Consider the following 17,397-nt stretch of genomic DNA (forward strand, 5'->3'; position numbering starts at 1 on the left):
TAGACCAGCGTCTGAAATCTCCCAAGCTCTCTAATTACTTCAACAACCTTTGGAGAATTTTCCACCAGTCTCATGCCAGGAAGCATGGGAGAAGGGCAAGAGATTGCTGCTCCACACTACCTCTCTGCTCACAACATGCTAAGTAGCTACGCATCTTGGTAAATAACAGGAGTCCCAATACGCTCATTCCTTCACGAGCCCATGGTTTAAACCAGCATTTCAGGCCACACTGAGCCCCTGCTGCCCTCTCCCCCTGCTCTCACATGCAGGCGATGACTGTCACAGCAGACCCAGGCAACGGTGGCAGCTCTGCTTGAGCGAGTGCTCCTCTGTGCCATCAACCTAAACAGGCTGAGATCCAGCACTGTTGTTTGCTTCCTATTTGGTACAGAAAAACACTATTTCATAGGACTCGGGCTACAGCTGAGAGTCAAACTGATTTGCCCAAAATGTCTGCAGGGCTGATATTTTCGATGGTGTCTGGCAGCCATCCAGCATTCAGTCCAGTAGCCTGTACAGGGCGGATCCAGCTCTGTGCTTCCCCAAGATTATGGTTTATGCTCTGTAGTCTATGCGATTACATGCTGTTGAAATGCTTTAGGTGTTACTGATTATCATGTAGTGAAACATTTTAGACCCAGATGATTCCTGCTGTCAGTCCCCTTAATCCAAACGTTGCCTCTCAGCAAAACTGGCCTGATTTGCAGAAGTTCTCACTGAAACCAAGAGGAGCTCGTATTCCCAGCATCTTTGACAGCTGGATCTCCAAGATTAAGGGACCTAAGTACCAATGTGAAGTCTGCCTCATAACAGGAGGAGGCAGAGCCTTCCTCCTCTGAGCAGTATGGCCCATGAAATCTTGCTGACTTGGGAGTAACCGCAAAGTTACCACTATCCCAGCACAGCTTTCAGTCTGAGACAGGGCTTGCAGAATACTATTTAAAGATGAAACAACACAGAAATCACCTGTCTAGTCAAAAAGCCTAAGGAGGAGAGAGAGAAAGTGTAAGGCTTGACTAATATTAAGGTACTAAAACTACCACAGGGCTAAGACAGGGTGGATACAGCCTGGATCTAACCACAGGGGAAAGGGGTCTTGCAGCTATGTAACTGGGGGGAATGTCTGCTGGCCAACGCTAATGAGGACAGACTTGAAAGAGAGAAATGTTGCTAAAGCCCTGACATGACACCCTCCCTGCAAAGCAAAAGTAGAATTACAATTAATGTGTTACAACCCCAGACAGTGGCAATCAGTACAGGAGAATGGGTTAATCATAAAAGATGTCAGGAATGACTAAGGGAGCCAAGACGAGCCAGGCTGACTGGGTCAGTAAGGGTGGAACACTTTGGCAGAAACTCATAAAATGACTGATGGACTGAGGAAATCAATTTATTTAAAACTGATAACAGATTCATACTCTGCTACTGTTCATTTTATATGGTTTGGCTGTCAAGTCTTTGGGGCAATAGGCTCTCACTTGCTATACGTCTGCACAATACCTAGCAAATTGGATCTCATGCTGATTGTAGCTTCTCTGCACTGTCCTAATAGAAATCACCAGCATAAGACTGTTCTGACACAGAAATGCAAAAGGGCTCAAGTAAGGTCACAAAGGCAACCTTAATTCTGACATTTAATTTGCCTGCCTTAACTGTAACTATAATAATGCTCCTTGAACACAGCCATCCATTTTCCAAGTACAATCCCATCACCAAACCAAAAAAATCAACCAAACCCTGACACTACAGTGACAACATGGGAACCCTGACAGCTACTGCGTGGTATCTGCCACATGGTATCCGCAGTGGCAATGCAGCCAGCTGCAGCGGTGGGCGGTCAGCCCTGTGCTTGGGGCAGCATCAGACAGGGAGATAGGATATTTGGCCAGAAATTCTCACAAGCTTCCTGCTGACCAGAGAATGTAATCCATGATATCCAAACCTAGCTGTGCGAAGGTCTAGAGAGGAACGTGATTCAGACTTTTTGCCAGTCCTCCGACTCTCCTTCCACAATTAAACCAACTTTGAAAATTCTGGACATATGTTAAAATCCCAACTGTTTCATTAATGAGTCTTGGAATCAATGTTCCACAGGGATTCAAGTGCCCAGATATATGCAAAACACTAACTACTCTGAATGTTTTGCTCATGCCAGCTGGAAAAGAAGTATGACTGTTTCACTGCATCTGCAAGCCTTCTAATTGTGCTTCTGGATGGCCCAGAAGTCTGACAGCCATGAAAATCAGTCTTGATTTCTCTTTAAGCCAGGAATAATATTTTTAACAGCAACTGGAACAGAAGACGTGTCTAAGTGTCAACATGGTGGATACTCTCTATGGGGGAAAAAATGACAGCATGCTTGGTATACTCCAGCTAAGGCTGGGACATGGGCAAGGTGGAGGGTTTTTGCATCTGTGTGGCAAGCCCAACTACAGCAAGGGCTGGGGAACAAGGGCAAGACCAGCACAATGGGAAAGCAAAGCTATCTGATCCCTGTAAGCTGCTTCTATCCAATGAAGGGGACCATACTTCCTGGTGGAAAGAGTAAAAGCAACAGGAAAGAAGGGTACCTGCCTCGCAGATGACCCAGGACTTAGCTGTCTAAGCCATTTCAGGTTTAAAAAAGGAGAAAATACACAATTAAGTTGCGGCTCTGAACACGCAATGTGTTTTCACACAGTTTTCAGCAGACTGGAAAGAGATGTGGGGTGTGTCAGGAAAGCTGGGGAGATTTCGGTGGAAAGGCACAAGGTCAAGGACCTGTAAGATAATTTAGAACCTGAAGGGCTGCGTTGAAGGGCTGCGTGTGCTGCAGAGGTGAGATCAGCACGACCCAGTGAGAAAAAAGGGGCAAAGCATTTCCTGCAGAGGGGAGCGGAGAAAAAAGGTCAAAGCACAAATATTGTTAACGCTAGCAAGCCTATAAGCTTCATGAAATCATAGCGATGCTAATGCTATTTATACCATGCACCCATTTGGGAAAGAGGAATTCGATTTGAAGAATGAAAGTTTAATTATGGTAAAACAAGTTTCCATTAATCTTGGAATAATTCACAGCCTGCTCTCCTTCAACACTCAGTTCAACTAATGTTTTAAACAGGATCAAGTGCAGCACTACGTACCTGAAGCCTCCTGCAATGCAGTGCAAACTTCACCATACCATGTGGCCTTCTCTAGTCTCTAGAAATAAGAAGCTTTCTTTTCTCACAACACTGTTTCAGAATTCACCAAGTGGCACAGTAAACAGTTATATATTTTCACTGGTCAGGGCATCCTACGAACCCGCAGGAAATTTATGCAGAAGAAGATATGTCAATAAATTTGAGATTGACAACGAAAAATGGTTAGAACCTACATGTGCAGACAGCAGGTTTTGATGATATCCAACTGTGTTTAATATCAGAAACGCAATTTTATTTTAAGTAACTAGCTATAAAAAAAAGGCAGTTTTACTTAACAGATCTCCTCCCTGTACATATTCGAGTCATGGTTACTTCTGTTAAAAAAGGGTCACTGTCTTCTATTCCTGTGCTACAGGGTAAACACTGATAAAGACGAGTCAGCTGAGCTGGGTGTCCTTCCCCCAGGCAACAGAACCATCTCCCTGTTCACCCAAGGGAGCTGACACCTGAGAACAGGGTTGGAGTCACACTGACTCATGGCCAACGTGGTGTCCATAAAGCCTTATTATCGATGACCACACGCCAAAGGGAGTGGAATCGGACTGGGCTGTGCTTGCAAAATTGTCAAGACAAGAGATACTTTTCGTTTGTAAATTGTAAAGGATTCAAAGATCTTTCTCAGAAGACATACTGAAGCCCAAATTAAGGCCACACTGCACAATATCAGCACTGTTTACCAAATTGTATCACTAGTAGTGAAAGACAGTACAATAAATTGAATTTTAATAAGGAATAAAGGTCTGCTTGTACATAAAAGGAGAAGTTCATTAAACAAAGCCATATAGAGTACAGATGACATATTAAGTTGCTTCTCTAATACCCTATTACTGATGCTTTCTCTATCATATTTATTTGGGGGGAGAAGAGGTTGGGAAGAGAAGATGGCTATACCTCCGGTGTTGGGAATGAGAACATAGCCTTAGTGCAAAGAGTGCAAAGCATGGCACCTTCCAGTTAGTTCTGCAGAATGAACTCTTCAAAGATTATAATGAACTCTGCGTCATCTGAAGGATTCAGCTGGGCTCCACTGCTTGCTTCCCTGATCCCATGCATCTAAAACATCCCAGAATCCAAAAGGATAAGCAAAACAAGCAACAGAAACGCTCTTGAGAAATCACTGGATGACTCAAATGTTAAAACAATATTTTAAAAATGGAGGATGTAAAAAAATAAAAAAAACCCACTGAGGACAGAGATTAAAGTCAGAAGAAAAACATAAGATGTTTTTAGACAAGTTCATCGATCGTGACAGGAAAAAAGACCAGACAAACCAGACACACAGTTCTTTCAACTACAGAGAAATTGCCTATTCTTCCATTCGCCTTCCACTTTCTCTCCTCAGCTACTCCTTCACCTTTCTGCAACTTACCTCCCCTCGAGGAATACCAGGAGGTAGCCCGTGAATTCTAATCACATTTACTATTATACTAATCACAGGACACAAATGAGCAAAATTAGTGGGACTCACCTACCAGGCATTCTCCACAACAGTAGATGAAAAGTCATCTGAAGCTCTGCATGGGCTTTTTGGTTTATAGCCATTAAGTAATTCAGAGAAGAGTTGTCAAGCTGAATCTGCAACCCCCCCTGGACTTTGTAAATAATAGGCAGTCGGTCTAGTAGCGTAAGTACAAAAACAAAATAGGAAACAATACAGGCTCATATGTCTGCACAGGACGGGTCAAGGACTAGAAGAACAAGGGCTGTCAGCACTGAAGTCGTAAAAAACAGACAGTAAAGCAAAGCATGCAACAGGTGAAATACAGGTGCACTGAACGGCAAGAGAAACTTGCCAGTTCAGCCATGCTATAAATAAACACTATCAACTTCATGTGTAATATAATGTAATTCTTTAAAAAAGAAAACCCCAAATGCAAATGGAGACTGCCACTTCCTTAATCAGCTGTTAAAGGCACAACTTCTCACGTATATGGCTGCAGCCACTTCTTCCAAATCTGTCTCACTTCTGCAAAACAGTGACAGTAATCAGGCAGTAGGCCAGCACTTAATCATCATCCCAGACATCAGAGAGAACAATTTTTAATCCTACCCACTTTCCCTTTCAGTATATGTGGACTCATCCGGCAGACAAACATGGTAAGGTCTGTTGAGGATTTAGCAGACCCAGTCTGAGGAGAAAGGAAGGGTCTGGACCAGGAGGCTGTGACACTTTTAAAGTACTAGAAGCACCAGCTCATTTAAACAGATGGCGATGTCCGTCTGAACGGTGGTATCCAGGTCCACCAGGAGACCAGGCTCCTGGCATCCCAGGGAACTCACAACCCAGGATATATATATATATATATATATTTTTTTTAAATAACTGGCACAAACTGCTTTGTTGGGGTTTACACAATAATTTTCAATAGCTGTAAACTGTTACTGGTTCTTGAAACAGCAAAAAGAACAGAGGGAAGGGGAACCCTCAGGGCATGCAGCCCTGCTCCACCTGCGTACGCTTCTCCAACACAAATTTAGTGACCTCTAAAGCCAGCTTGCTAAACCTAATGAGGTTAAAGAAAAAAGGCATTTTTATATGAAGCCCAATAGCTAGGATTATAGTCTTGTTTTAAAATACAGAGCCAGATTAACTATAGGCAAATACCCTTAGGCTCTGGAAATTACAGACAAAAACTTGCCTAAGTGGCCTTCGCCACGCGGCAGGACCATTGGGGCTGGGCTGCAGAGCTACCTGCTGCGGCAGCTACAGGAGCCGTCTCGAGACAGAGCAGCTCAAAACGCATGTATGGAGGGGAACGATCCACTTCAGTGGGCTCTCCCAAAGCAGACAGAGACCTCCACTTCACTCTAGGAAGACTGCAACAGTGGGCAAAACACACGTCCTTTGCCCACACGGCTGGTCCCAATTGGTCCCAACAGCTTCCAGTTCTAGAAAGTTTCATGATTAAAAAGGCCTTTTGTTTTGCGGTCTTTTTACCGCAGGCTTCTGACTGCATCAAATCCTAAATGAAACATGATTTCATGCATGCAAATAAGCTCAAGAAAAGGATTCAAACAATAGAAAAACAACAATAAGTGTGCAAGTTTAACTCCAAAAGTCTAAATCTTTCTAGCCACAACAAAGAGGGGCTGCACAGGACACGCACATGCGGAACAGCATTAAACTAGGCCCCTAAGGCTCCTTTATCAACCACTTGAGGGAACAGCTCATTTGGGATTAAAAGAGCAGATGACTTCTAGCTAGCAGTAGCTCCTGGAACTGCACTGTCTTTAACAGGCCTCCAAATTTCCTGGCCTCGACTCGGCTCCTAACTACAGGGAACAGCGTGACGATAGCATGCCAAGTGCCAGTGTCCTTCCAGCAAGGCCACTAAACAACAAGCTGCTTTTCTGAACGTGCTGCACGCATCTGAAGTGAGTCCTTCCAGCTTCCCAATGTTACTGAGCACGGACCACTTTCAGGCAAGAGTCCTGAAGTGAACTGATGGAATGTCACGCTCACGCATTAGCCTGGAAATGCTTGAATTGCACGATCCCTCCTCCAACACACACACTTTCCCCTTGGCCCTCCAAAATACAAAACAGATGAAAAGTGATTATTTTGTTCTGGGCTGTAAGTGGAGATACAGAATAACCTGAATGCTTGACATGCTTTCCTGCTGCAAAACGGGAGGTTGAAGAGGTATCAATGCTTAAAAGTATGTTTTTGCATGTTAGCTTCACTGCACCTGACGTGCAGAGGAGGGCCTGGAGACAGCAAGGAGGAGCAGATGAACACCCCGACTGCGATTCAGCTCTGCCCTCCAGCACCTGCCACTGCTGGAGTCCCCAAGCTCTCCTGAACGCAGTGCCATTACAGGATCCTCAATGCGTTCGCATAGCTGGAGCCTAAATTTGTCCTTGTTTGTTAATCTTTTGCCAGACTCTGAACCTGGGTTACAAAGGTGAAAACACAAGCGCATTAAGGTGCTTGATTTTCTGTCCCAGCAATGCACAAACCCAGCAGCGACCCGGGAATGGCAGACCTCTAAGCTTTACAGGTAGAAGACTGCTCTTGCTTATTGCATGCCAAAATAATTTCTGCCTGCCTACTATAATACACAGGTTTGACCTATTCCAATAAACAGAAAACTTTTCATTTTCTAATGAGCCAGCAAAGAAGGAGAAAGCATGCTTCTTCATATGGTGCATATCATGAGCAGCTCTTACACGGTCACAATTTCCTAGCATTACCAGACCAAAAAAAAAAAAAGTATTTCAGTAAAGTGAGATTTGGGTAATGTTTTACATCACTGTTTGAGGACAATTCAATCATCTTTGTTCTGGATTAAGTCTTTCTCTTGATTAATCTTGACAAAGAGCAATGAATAGGAAATCCAGGTCCCAGGAACTGGGAAGATCTTATTTTTAAACCCAATTCACAAGTAAAATCATCTCTCTTACAATGGATAATTTTTCTACCCTTGGAGTTATTTTCACACAGTGAGTATAAAAAAAAATCTCTAGGTATCTCAAATTGAAATGACTGTTTTTAAACACTCATTGTCATTTTGAATGCATGCAAAGATTAGCAATAATATATCAAAAAGTTCAGCAATAAAGAAATCCATTAAGCTACAAATGACACTAATAGCAAAAAGGAAGTTTAAAAAGATTCAAGCATATAATGAGAAAAAGCATGTCATTTTTGTGCTGGAATTATGAGTGAACAAAAAGCCTTGAGCTGAAGTCAGCACCTCTGGTTCTATACCTTTCGATTACATAACTATTTGAATGCACACCTGAAGCTCTGCTAATGAGGGTGAGGAAAGACAACCAACATTTCTTGCAGTTGATTATTTAGCTAATCTGCTCCACCCTCCCCAGACTACTACCCTTTAAATATTCTTTCTGAGTAGAGGCTGCTGTTGACTTACTGCTCAGACATCAGGGTGACCTGAGCCAGAGCAACGGCAATTGCCCAGCGCTTGCCCCCGAGGCGGCCGACTCCTCGAACATTTCAAAACAGAGATGGTAAGAAATACAGGACAAAGCGTACTGCATCTACGATGACAAAAACAGTTGTTGTCCACTAGGACTAAACACTACTTATTTCGTATCACGGCAAACCTAGGTGCATATCTACAATCTTCAGGAGAAGAGACAGCTCCTATGAACAGTTCAGGATCATATGCTCCTGCAACCACAGCTTCCAGTGAAGAAGTCAATTATAATTTAAAAAATGGCCTCTCAAAAATCACCACGGTATGTGTTTCTCTGGATAAGGAGGGACAGTGTGGCTTAGTGTGCACTAGATTCATTATTTCATTAACGTTTATTTGTAGTGAGCTGGGCTCAAATTCCACATTCATATGCTATCTAGAGATAATGCAGGAGCCTCAGCCTGGCTGAAGATACACTTGTCTGCGTCATAAAACCACCACAAACCACAGCATACTCTGCTCAGAAAGGAGCACAATGAGAACTTTAAAAGTCTGAGCAGAGATGAGTTTTCACAGCTCCGCTGCCCTCCCCACTGCAGAACGGGTGAGTCCCAGGTTCAGCGTGAACAGTGGTGGGCCTACAAGGAGGAGGTCCTCGTCCCCAGCTACGTGATCAGTACAGCAGTTGGCTCTGCTCTTGGGGAAAAAACAAGGAGCACATGGGAACAATATGGGAACAATAAATACCACTGCAGAATGTGACCAAGATGTTTTTGAAACAAAAACTTGGAAGTTCACAATGCACAAAGCGACAGTTCACACTGTAAAACAACAAGTTTGAAGTCGAACATGAAAATAACAAAAACAGAAAGCCTCTGGTGAGGGGAAGCCTTTCATGCTACATAAGAACATTTGTATTCAACTTCCAGCTCATTTTCTCTCCTGTTTTGGCCATTGCTTGCCTGAATTTAGCCTTTAAAACGCTAGAGCCAACATGCAAGTTCCAAAACAAGACGCAAACAGAAAAGCACTATTCTCCTCCTATTCCAACCAAGGAAATTTCACTCTAAATGAGTCAAGGCTTTCCACAAGCCCATACTTCACAGGCTAGTTAGGCTTTCTATTATTTGGTGACACAAGAACAAATTTGGCCAGAGCAGTCTGCTTTATACAAAGTCTTCCTTGGAAGAAACAGGCAACAAGGATTCAGACAATCAAATTGGCAAACTGAGAAACTGGGGGGGGGGGGGGGGGGGGGGGAGGGGGAGGGGAAATCATTCATGCCAGTGTTACATTTTGAGGTTTGGCTAACAAGGTTAAGTCTCTGCCCATGGAGGTAGTGGGAAGGGACGCAACTTCTCCTCCTCCTGCTGCAGTTAATTTATATGCTATCTGCAGATTACAGGTAAACTGATTTTTTTTTAAATGGATCTGAACCAGTCTTTCCTTCCAGTAAATGTAATATTTCTTATCTTTCCTACAGTATCTCTCATTATTATGAGCAAGTGGGAAACAATACAGTTGTCTCATCTGCCAGTTCCCCAGACTATACCTGTCTAACTTAATATTCACTTCAGACAAAGTACATCTAGAAAGTCCAGTAAAGCAGCAAACGGCTTGCTTTTCTACAGCTTTAGCAATCAGATAAGAGATTAGGAAGTGATTATGATATATAATAGTATGTAAGAAAAAGTTGTTTGAAGCACTGTTTCCCTCACTGAATTCAAAACAACTTGTAAGGGTGAACACAACTATTCAGCTGATTAACCCTGACATTAACAGTGTCGTTTCTGTCCAAGACCTACTCACTAATTTACCAAATAATTTGACCTGTTTGGTATTTTCCTGCTGTACTGGATTCCCTTCCTTAGAAAATACTGATATAATAATTCTGGTATATCCTATATATCTAAAATAATTACATATCCAGGGAGTCTCAATTCAGACATAAGATGGCTTTCAAAGTAGTGACTGTTTTTACTTCATGCACCTAGGTAGTCTAGCTCATCTAGCATTAGTTACAATTAGATCTGCGCAACACACCAGAAAGAAACCCAGTCATCTTTAAATAGGTTAAAATGATACAAAAAAGCCGTCTGGCTGTTGGAAAATCACCGTTTTTAATAAAGAGTGTCTGAAAAGCCGTATTTTTTGATTTAATACTGTCATTGGCATTAAATTGGCCAGAAGTTCCCGCATTCTAGGACACTTTGGGGTTTCTGTACTGATATTAGAAAGACAGAAAAGGTTAGAAAACCTTCAGAACATGTGCTCCAAAGCTAAGCACTAATTATTAACGTAGAATCCTCCATAAACTAAAGCTTTTGCAGACAAAGTTACCTGTGCATAAATACTTCTGTGCTAGTACTTCCATTTCACCTAGAGGTTAAATTATCTGTTCAAAATCTTGTGTTGGAAAGAAAAAGAATTAGTTCGTATTTTTTCCACTTCATTTAGACTCTGTAAAACATTAAATCCTGCCATTAAAACTGCTTAATTAGGAGCACTAGAGCAAAGGGCTGATGTGATTCATGAACTATGACTACTAAGTGCAGGTGCCCTGGCAGAGCTTGCCATAGGTTAGATGCACCCAAAAAATGAAAAAATAATGGGAGCCTGCTCTGATGGTAACTGAAGCAGTGTGTCACTTGTGGAAGAGGACGAGTGATAAAGCCCCGTTTGAACAGCCGCGACAGCAGAACACCAGCAGCGAGGGTTTTGAACGCCCTCAGCGTGGGATTTCTGCCGCTCTACTGAAGGCGACTTCAAAGGTGGTGGTTAGCCTGATGCCGATGGCTTCTGAAAACCTACTCCACTATCACTTCCTTGTCCTTCCTGGTCTGGCACCAGACTCCTCCTTTTGCACCAACTCTAAGTACTGAAATATGTGTCTCTTCCCCTGTGGCTCCTACCATCTTAAATGATGCTCTTTATCTGCTTCATACAACATCGTCTGACTGAATACTACCCAGCTTACTGAGGTTATCCAGAATTGTTCAAACCTCATCTCACGGGCACTTTGTGGCAACCAGAGCATTCAGCAGATAGCTGGCACTTCCAGGGGAGAGGAAAAAAAGATCCAGCATGAACGTAAGAGTAAAAAGGATGGCAGAGGCTGCTCATGCAGTCTTCATGACTGACCCAGATGGGAGACTGGCTTTTGCTGGAGCTTGAGATCCAGGCAATAGATGCTGACTCAGTACACAACGTACCTTCAAAACTTGTCTGCCTCCTAAAATGACTTGCTGATTTAAGAGGTTTTGGCTCCAGGCTCACTATACATGGGATGAGAAAGGGGAAGCAACATTATAAAAGGGGAAATGTAAGGGACGGTCCTTACCCAAAGGCTAAGGGTTCTGGAGGGAAGGAAGAAAACAGGCTTGCCACCTTTCATCCCTAAGACCACAGAGGGTGAAAGCCTGCAAGGCCGACTTCTCCCACGGAAAGACAAGACACACAGGACGAGCATGGAGAAGGAGGAGCTCGCAACTCAAAGTAGGTTTCCATGCTTCCAGACACCATCTGAAAAAATCCAAACCTTACAACAGCCTAATCAATTATTTAATCAGTGTCTTAAGAACCCATTAGGATATATCAGAGTTCAGAGCAAGAGGCCTAACAGCAGCAGCACAGAGGTTTGGTGGGGAAGGGAAGAACTGACAGTCATACAATTACTTAATTCTAAGAAGAAATGCTCTCTGAATATGAATCTGCTTTTATTCTCCCCCCACCTCAGCAGGTAATATAAGGGGTCTCTGAGTATTACCCTAACACACACGATTTTCTGTTAAGTGGTACTGTTCGGGATATAGTTTGTACAAAGAGCCACACAATACACACAAGCTATTAGCTGAAGTGCAGCAGTAACATCATGTATGGTTCAGCAGGGAGCTGAAGATGGAGACGGGAATGAAGTCCGAGTTCCAGCTGAAATTCCTGACTTGTGTTCAGCTATCACAAGACTCGGACTTGAATAAAGAATTGATGGATATTAAAGCAGCAGAGGCCCAACAGGAAAGAAACATCTACTTACAAATTTATTGACAGCTGAACAGAGACTTCTTGCTTCCTCTGTTCACAAATGTGTATCATACCAACACAACTCCCGACTGGCAGGCTCTTCTTTTTAAAGCCTAGGAAACAACAGGCGCCTGCTCACACCTCTGTTTACACTAGCCATTAACTGCAATCCATTATCTGTACAGCTGCACCACTGGGATCAACTGGTGAAGCTGTCACATTACAGTACTCTGAGTCATGCCAACTTCTATGTCATTCACCAGCTCTAAGAGGTGGCTTTAATAAGGAGGGCCTCTGACCCATCTCCATCACGCTTTCTACTTCTGCAGACATGAGAAGAGATACACTGGGGAGCAAACAACAGCTACAAAAGTCTGAGAGTGTAAACACTGCCTTCATTCAAGAACTACGTGCAACTTTGATCTGCCTTCACTTCAAAAAACACTACCCCCTTGGCAATTTTCTGTGGTTAGGCAGAAAAAAAAAAAAAGGATATGTATTCTTTATACCTCGCCTTGCAGGAGGAAAGAGAAATCGAGTTTGCAAATGTAAACTTAAAACCAACAAGGAAAAAAACAAACCACCTACACTCCTTGGAAAGGCTATTCTTAAAATAGAAGCTCGAATGATATCAGAGTTTCGCAGTACCACAGGGGACCTGAACTTCAAACACTGAACAAAAGCAACAGACTCATCCCCTCTACATGCAGAGGCTCTAACAGCAGCCGCTCCGCATACAGAAAAGGAAGAGTTAACACATCCATTTGCACACTACCTACCTATTGTCATGTCACCTCGAGCCCCGAAACAGGAAAGTAAGTGGTGTAATGCACCTTTTTCCCCAAATGCACTAGACCTGAGAAGCACAGTAGATAGATCAGTGTTATCAGTCGGTTGGCTGACACCCTGTACCTCTGCCTGTGCTCGGTTGTGACAGCAGTGCCGACTGTCAGACCACGCGAGCAAGCACCGTCTGCACAGGGAGAAAACTCAGAGGGAGGCCTGGAGCTGGGGAGAGGCAATACAGAAAGAGCACTGACCAATATTTTTTTCTTGTACAAAACAGATGGAAAATAAATTAAACACTTTCTCTTAAACCCTGCAATTTGCATAATCACATTACCAAGATGGTCTTACACATGGACTGAAGTGTCAACACACTGAAATTTCAATATAATGCACGAACCATTAATAATAGAGTACGATTATTCTCCATGAATATCTCAGCAGTTGACTCCAAGGGTTGTGATGAGGAGTAAAATATTGTTAGTCACTTAGGTATTTTCTTTAATTAATACTCTTTAGTGACACAAAAGAATAGGACCCCAAAGTGAGCATTTGGAAGGATATGGGTATGAAACAACATGAGCACATTCAGCACAAAGCAGCGCACATACTGAACCTGTTGCGACATTTTTTTTTTTGTCTGCAAGGTAGAAATTACTCTGCATATAAAAATAGTTTTCAAGCAACTTAGTATATGAGATTGGAAAGTGTTAAGCAGCTAAATAAAACTTGAGTCAAAGAAAACTTTCAGCTGAAAAGGTCACAGATGGCCAGAAAGAACACAGCATGCAGCAGAGAGGAAGAGGAAGCCATCACAGAGACAGCGAGCTTCACAGCACCCATGCTACGCGGCTTAGACACGTTCCACAGAAAGGAGGAAAAATCTCTGAAAATCTTCAGGCTGAAAAGCAGAAGGAATCTGACCAAAGTCAAATCTCAAAAGCTGATCATTCTGCGCTTGCCATAAACCGTTACGCATTTTGATCACAGGAGAGAACGCGAAGACTGCTGCATTTCCAGGATGAAGCGCTTGTGCAATACTACGCCAGAGCATAACCTGAAGAATACCAATCTGAGAGATGCTGCACATGAATGCTATGGGCTAATTTGCAAGAAGCCTAGCCTAGCCACACAGGCTCCATCGGTCTATGAAAGAAAGAGCGAGTCAGAAAACAGCCGATCCCTGCCATGGAAATGCTCCCTTTAGAGCTACTCACACCACTAATTATGCAATACCTGGAATCAGAGGGAGACCAAGGACAGTTTGGGTCTAACTATTTAATGCAAGCATTTCTCTTAAGCTTTAGATTATTTCTTAGGTATATCTTAACTTCATCTGAACAAGCATTTGAGAATGCTGCAAAAATAAAAGTGAGATCAAACTGTAAGTCAAAATCCTCAGCTGTTTGGAAATTATAAAAAAAAAAAAAAAAAAAAAAAAAAAAAACCTAGACTTTTCAGCAGCAAAGTGGAATGAAAAATAAAGTCTTACAGTCATCTTCCCCAAAACTTTCACTGAAATTAATCTTTCAAGTTACAAGAGATGCGGCTACAGTCAATACAAGTTATTTAGAAGGACACTGAATACGCATTTGGTTATTTGGGAATGACAAAGGAGGTTTCATTTTTACTGTTCATAAGTCATCCAAATTAATTAGCGCTTAAAAACGGCAATGAATCACTTCCTGCAATAATCTATACTGGGGAAATTAAATCCAGTGAAAGGAGCCAATTTGCTGATTGTAAATTTTCAGAGTGCCTGACTAGCTCATGTGTATGTTGCGTATCATTTATTAGGCTACTGGGAAACAAAGGATGGAGACTTTTTATCAGTGACCAGATTCAGTCCTATTAAATGACCAGTTTATCACAGAAAAATTAAGGTTTCTAAAGAATTAAAGTCAGACATTATCAAGAAATAAAGCTGAATGAAGAAATAAGCCAAAAAACTTTTAATCAAGAAATAAGCTGACAAATAAATGGAAAAAGCAGCTTGTTTTCTGAAAGGATGCACCAAAAGCCTGTTCAAAGAGAGTATTTCCTTCAGGTTAACAAAGAGAAGTTCAAGGATATAAGACTAATTATGAAGACACTTCTTGGCTAAAATCTGCAATGCTGTTCTCAAAAGATCTGTCTCCCTCCTCCCCGCCCACAATAATATAAAGCTTAACCTTAGCTAATTTACCTGCAGGCATTTTCCTGCTCTTATCTGCATCTCCTTGCTGGTATCAAAACCCCAATATCTCTGCTCAAGAAATCTTTCCCCAGCTACCTGCTTATCTGCAGTAATGAACACACGTGCAAACAGGTACAAAATTAAATGGATTCTTTACAGCGATTATGATGGATTGAGCCACACTTAATCTACATAATCAAATTGCTTCTGTGCTCAGCAGTAATACCTTTTTGCTCTCCTGGAAGCAGGTTGAGCATTGGTTGCTCTTTTGACAGCTGTTTCTGTTAGAAACACTAAGTGTGACGAGGAGAGGGGGCAGTGCTACTTGAGATGTAATACAACAAAAATGAATGAGGTGCACCTTGAACTCTGCAATACAGCAAATGAGGTCTGGATGAAGGGTGTCCCCCTTAGGAAGAGGGAAAACATCATGCAGGACATAAGGGAAAACTCATCTTCTCTAAACACTACCTGTGTATCAGCTGTCAGTCCTAGACAAAACTAGAGGTACCCTCCCAAGAGGAATAAAAGACATAGCTACCTGCCCAGCTGCAGTGAGCTACTACTGTAATTTCCCTTCCCTAAGCAAGAAAGTCTTGCAGATGCTTATGTCCTAATGAAACAGAAGAAAGTACTTAGCAATCTCAAGACCAGATCTAGGTTTCAAATAAAGTTGGCTAAATCCTGCTTAGGTGCTAGCAACAAAGGATGACACAGGCAATATTAGAAAATCTTTGACTTGCGAAATAAAAGGATTTGGTTCATGGAAGGTTCTGAAACGTATCCCTAGCTCTGCTTCTAACTCACTATATTACATTATCAGGCCACTAAGGCCAAAAATTTCCTGAATTCCCTTCTATTTGTAAACATTGATCAATTTTTTGAGGCGCATAAGTGAGAAATGGTATTCCCCACAAACTGTAAATATGTGCTTTTTTATTTTTAAGGTCCATCTACCTTTCTCCAGAGTGCAGCATTAAAATAAGTGCAGCAGAGGTTTGCTTCCTGATGTACATGTTGAGAAGTTTTTGAAGAGTCCAACATACGAACGTTAGCATACAAGCTACTACTCGTTTCTAAACATTACCTAAATGTAAGAGCTGAAAAGTGAACAAGCCTGATGCAAAATGGTAATGAGCATGTACGGAGAACAATTTCTCTAGCTCATTATCTCATTATGGCTTTGACACACGTGGAAAGAATGTGCTGTCCAGGCCTGTGCAGCTGGAGAGGTGACAGCTATAGCAGAAAAGTCTCTGCATCTTTGTAAGCGAAGGAAGACCAAGACAGAGGAGAGAAGAAAAAGAAATCTGGCAAGGGCTGCTGGCACAGCTTGACTTTGGCTCAGGAGGAAGTAAAAGCTTGAATCAAACAAAAATAGGTATAGGAATGAACCAGTGACATTTTATCTGAAAGTTTTCGTTTGGTTTTAATTAGGATCCAGGATTCTGCACTGAAATGCATGAAGGGAAGGAGTACACATACTCATGCTTCCCAAGAAAACTGACAGATCTGAAACTCACTCCTCTCTTTGCGAAAGGTTAATTAAAGAGCTATCCAGGAGAGCAGCACCACAGGGAAACTGGAGAGAGGCTGTTCCAGCGGGGAGCCCTGAGGAGCAGCTCGCACGCGGCACCTCGCTCTCCCCATCGGAAAGCCTCCAGGTAGCAAATTGAGCTGAATGCACAGTGACCACTGCCACGGAGACAAGCAAGACTGTTTTGAACCAGCCGAGCAAGGTATCAAGAACAGCACACCCACAGCAGTATAAAGCCTGCCCACGGTGTTGACTATGGCTCTCGGGCAGGTGTTGGAGCCTGTGCCGAGATCTGCAGTGCTGCTCGCCTGAAGCTGCTTTGACACATGTACCCCGCAGTAGGGTAGGCATCACCACCCAGTAGTGAAAATCTTATATTTAGGGAAACTAAGGCAGAGTGACTCCCTCAGGATCAGTCTGCAATTAAGCCAGAAATAGGACGTAGGCTCCTGCACATCCTGATAGCACTGCAAGGCAAAAGCCTTGCCTAGTTCACCCAAGCATCATTAAAACACATGTCAGCTTTTAGGAAAGTCTGTATGTACAAAGCCCATTTGAAGAACTTATTCCAATTGAAGAAATGTTATTGAAACGGAAAATAAGAGTTTCATCATTTGAGCAAGGCTCTGTGGATATCAGTGACCTTTGTCTGTGTAGTAATTTAATTTACCAAGAACATGAGAAAAGTCTCAATTAGGTCTGAGTAGACCACTGCGCCACTGCAAGGGGGAGAGATGTGCAGATGCACTGATGAAGAGTGCTTCTTGTCTCAGGGGAAACTGGAGGTATGATACAGGGAAACATTAAGGTCTC

The 17,397-nt window shown here is 42.6% G+C and overlaps 1 protein-coding gene and 1 non-coding gene across 4 annotated transcripts in view; both read right to left on the bottom strand.

Moving 5' to 3' along the window:
• Positions 1 to 17,397, bottom strand: part of COP1 (COP1 E3 ubiquitin ligase) — a 134,916-nt gene that overhangs the window by 14,369 nt on the left and 103,150 nt on the right. The gene's annotated exons all lie outside the window — the stretch shown is intronic.
• LOC112983779 (small Cajal body-specific RNA 3) lies at positions 5,924 to 6,060 on the bottom strand. The gene has a single exon (XR_003259331.1). It is a non-coding gene; the product is annotated as a small Cajal body-specific RNA 3 (non-coding RNA).

This window comes from Dromaius novaehollandiae, chromosome 8 (genome assembly GCF_036370855.1).
Source record: "Dromaius novaehollandiae isolate bDroNov1 chromosome 8, bDroNov1.hap1, whole genome shotgun sequence".
Classification (NCBI taxonomy): domain Eukaryota; kingdom Metazoa; phylum Chordata; class Aves; order Casuariiformes; family Dromaiidae; genus Dromaius; species Dromaius novaehollandiae.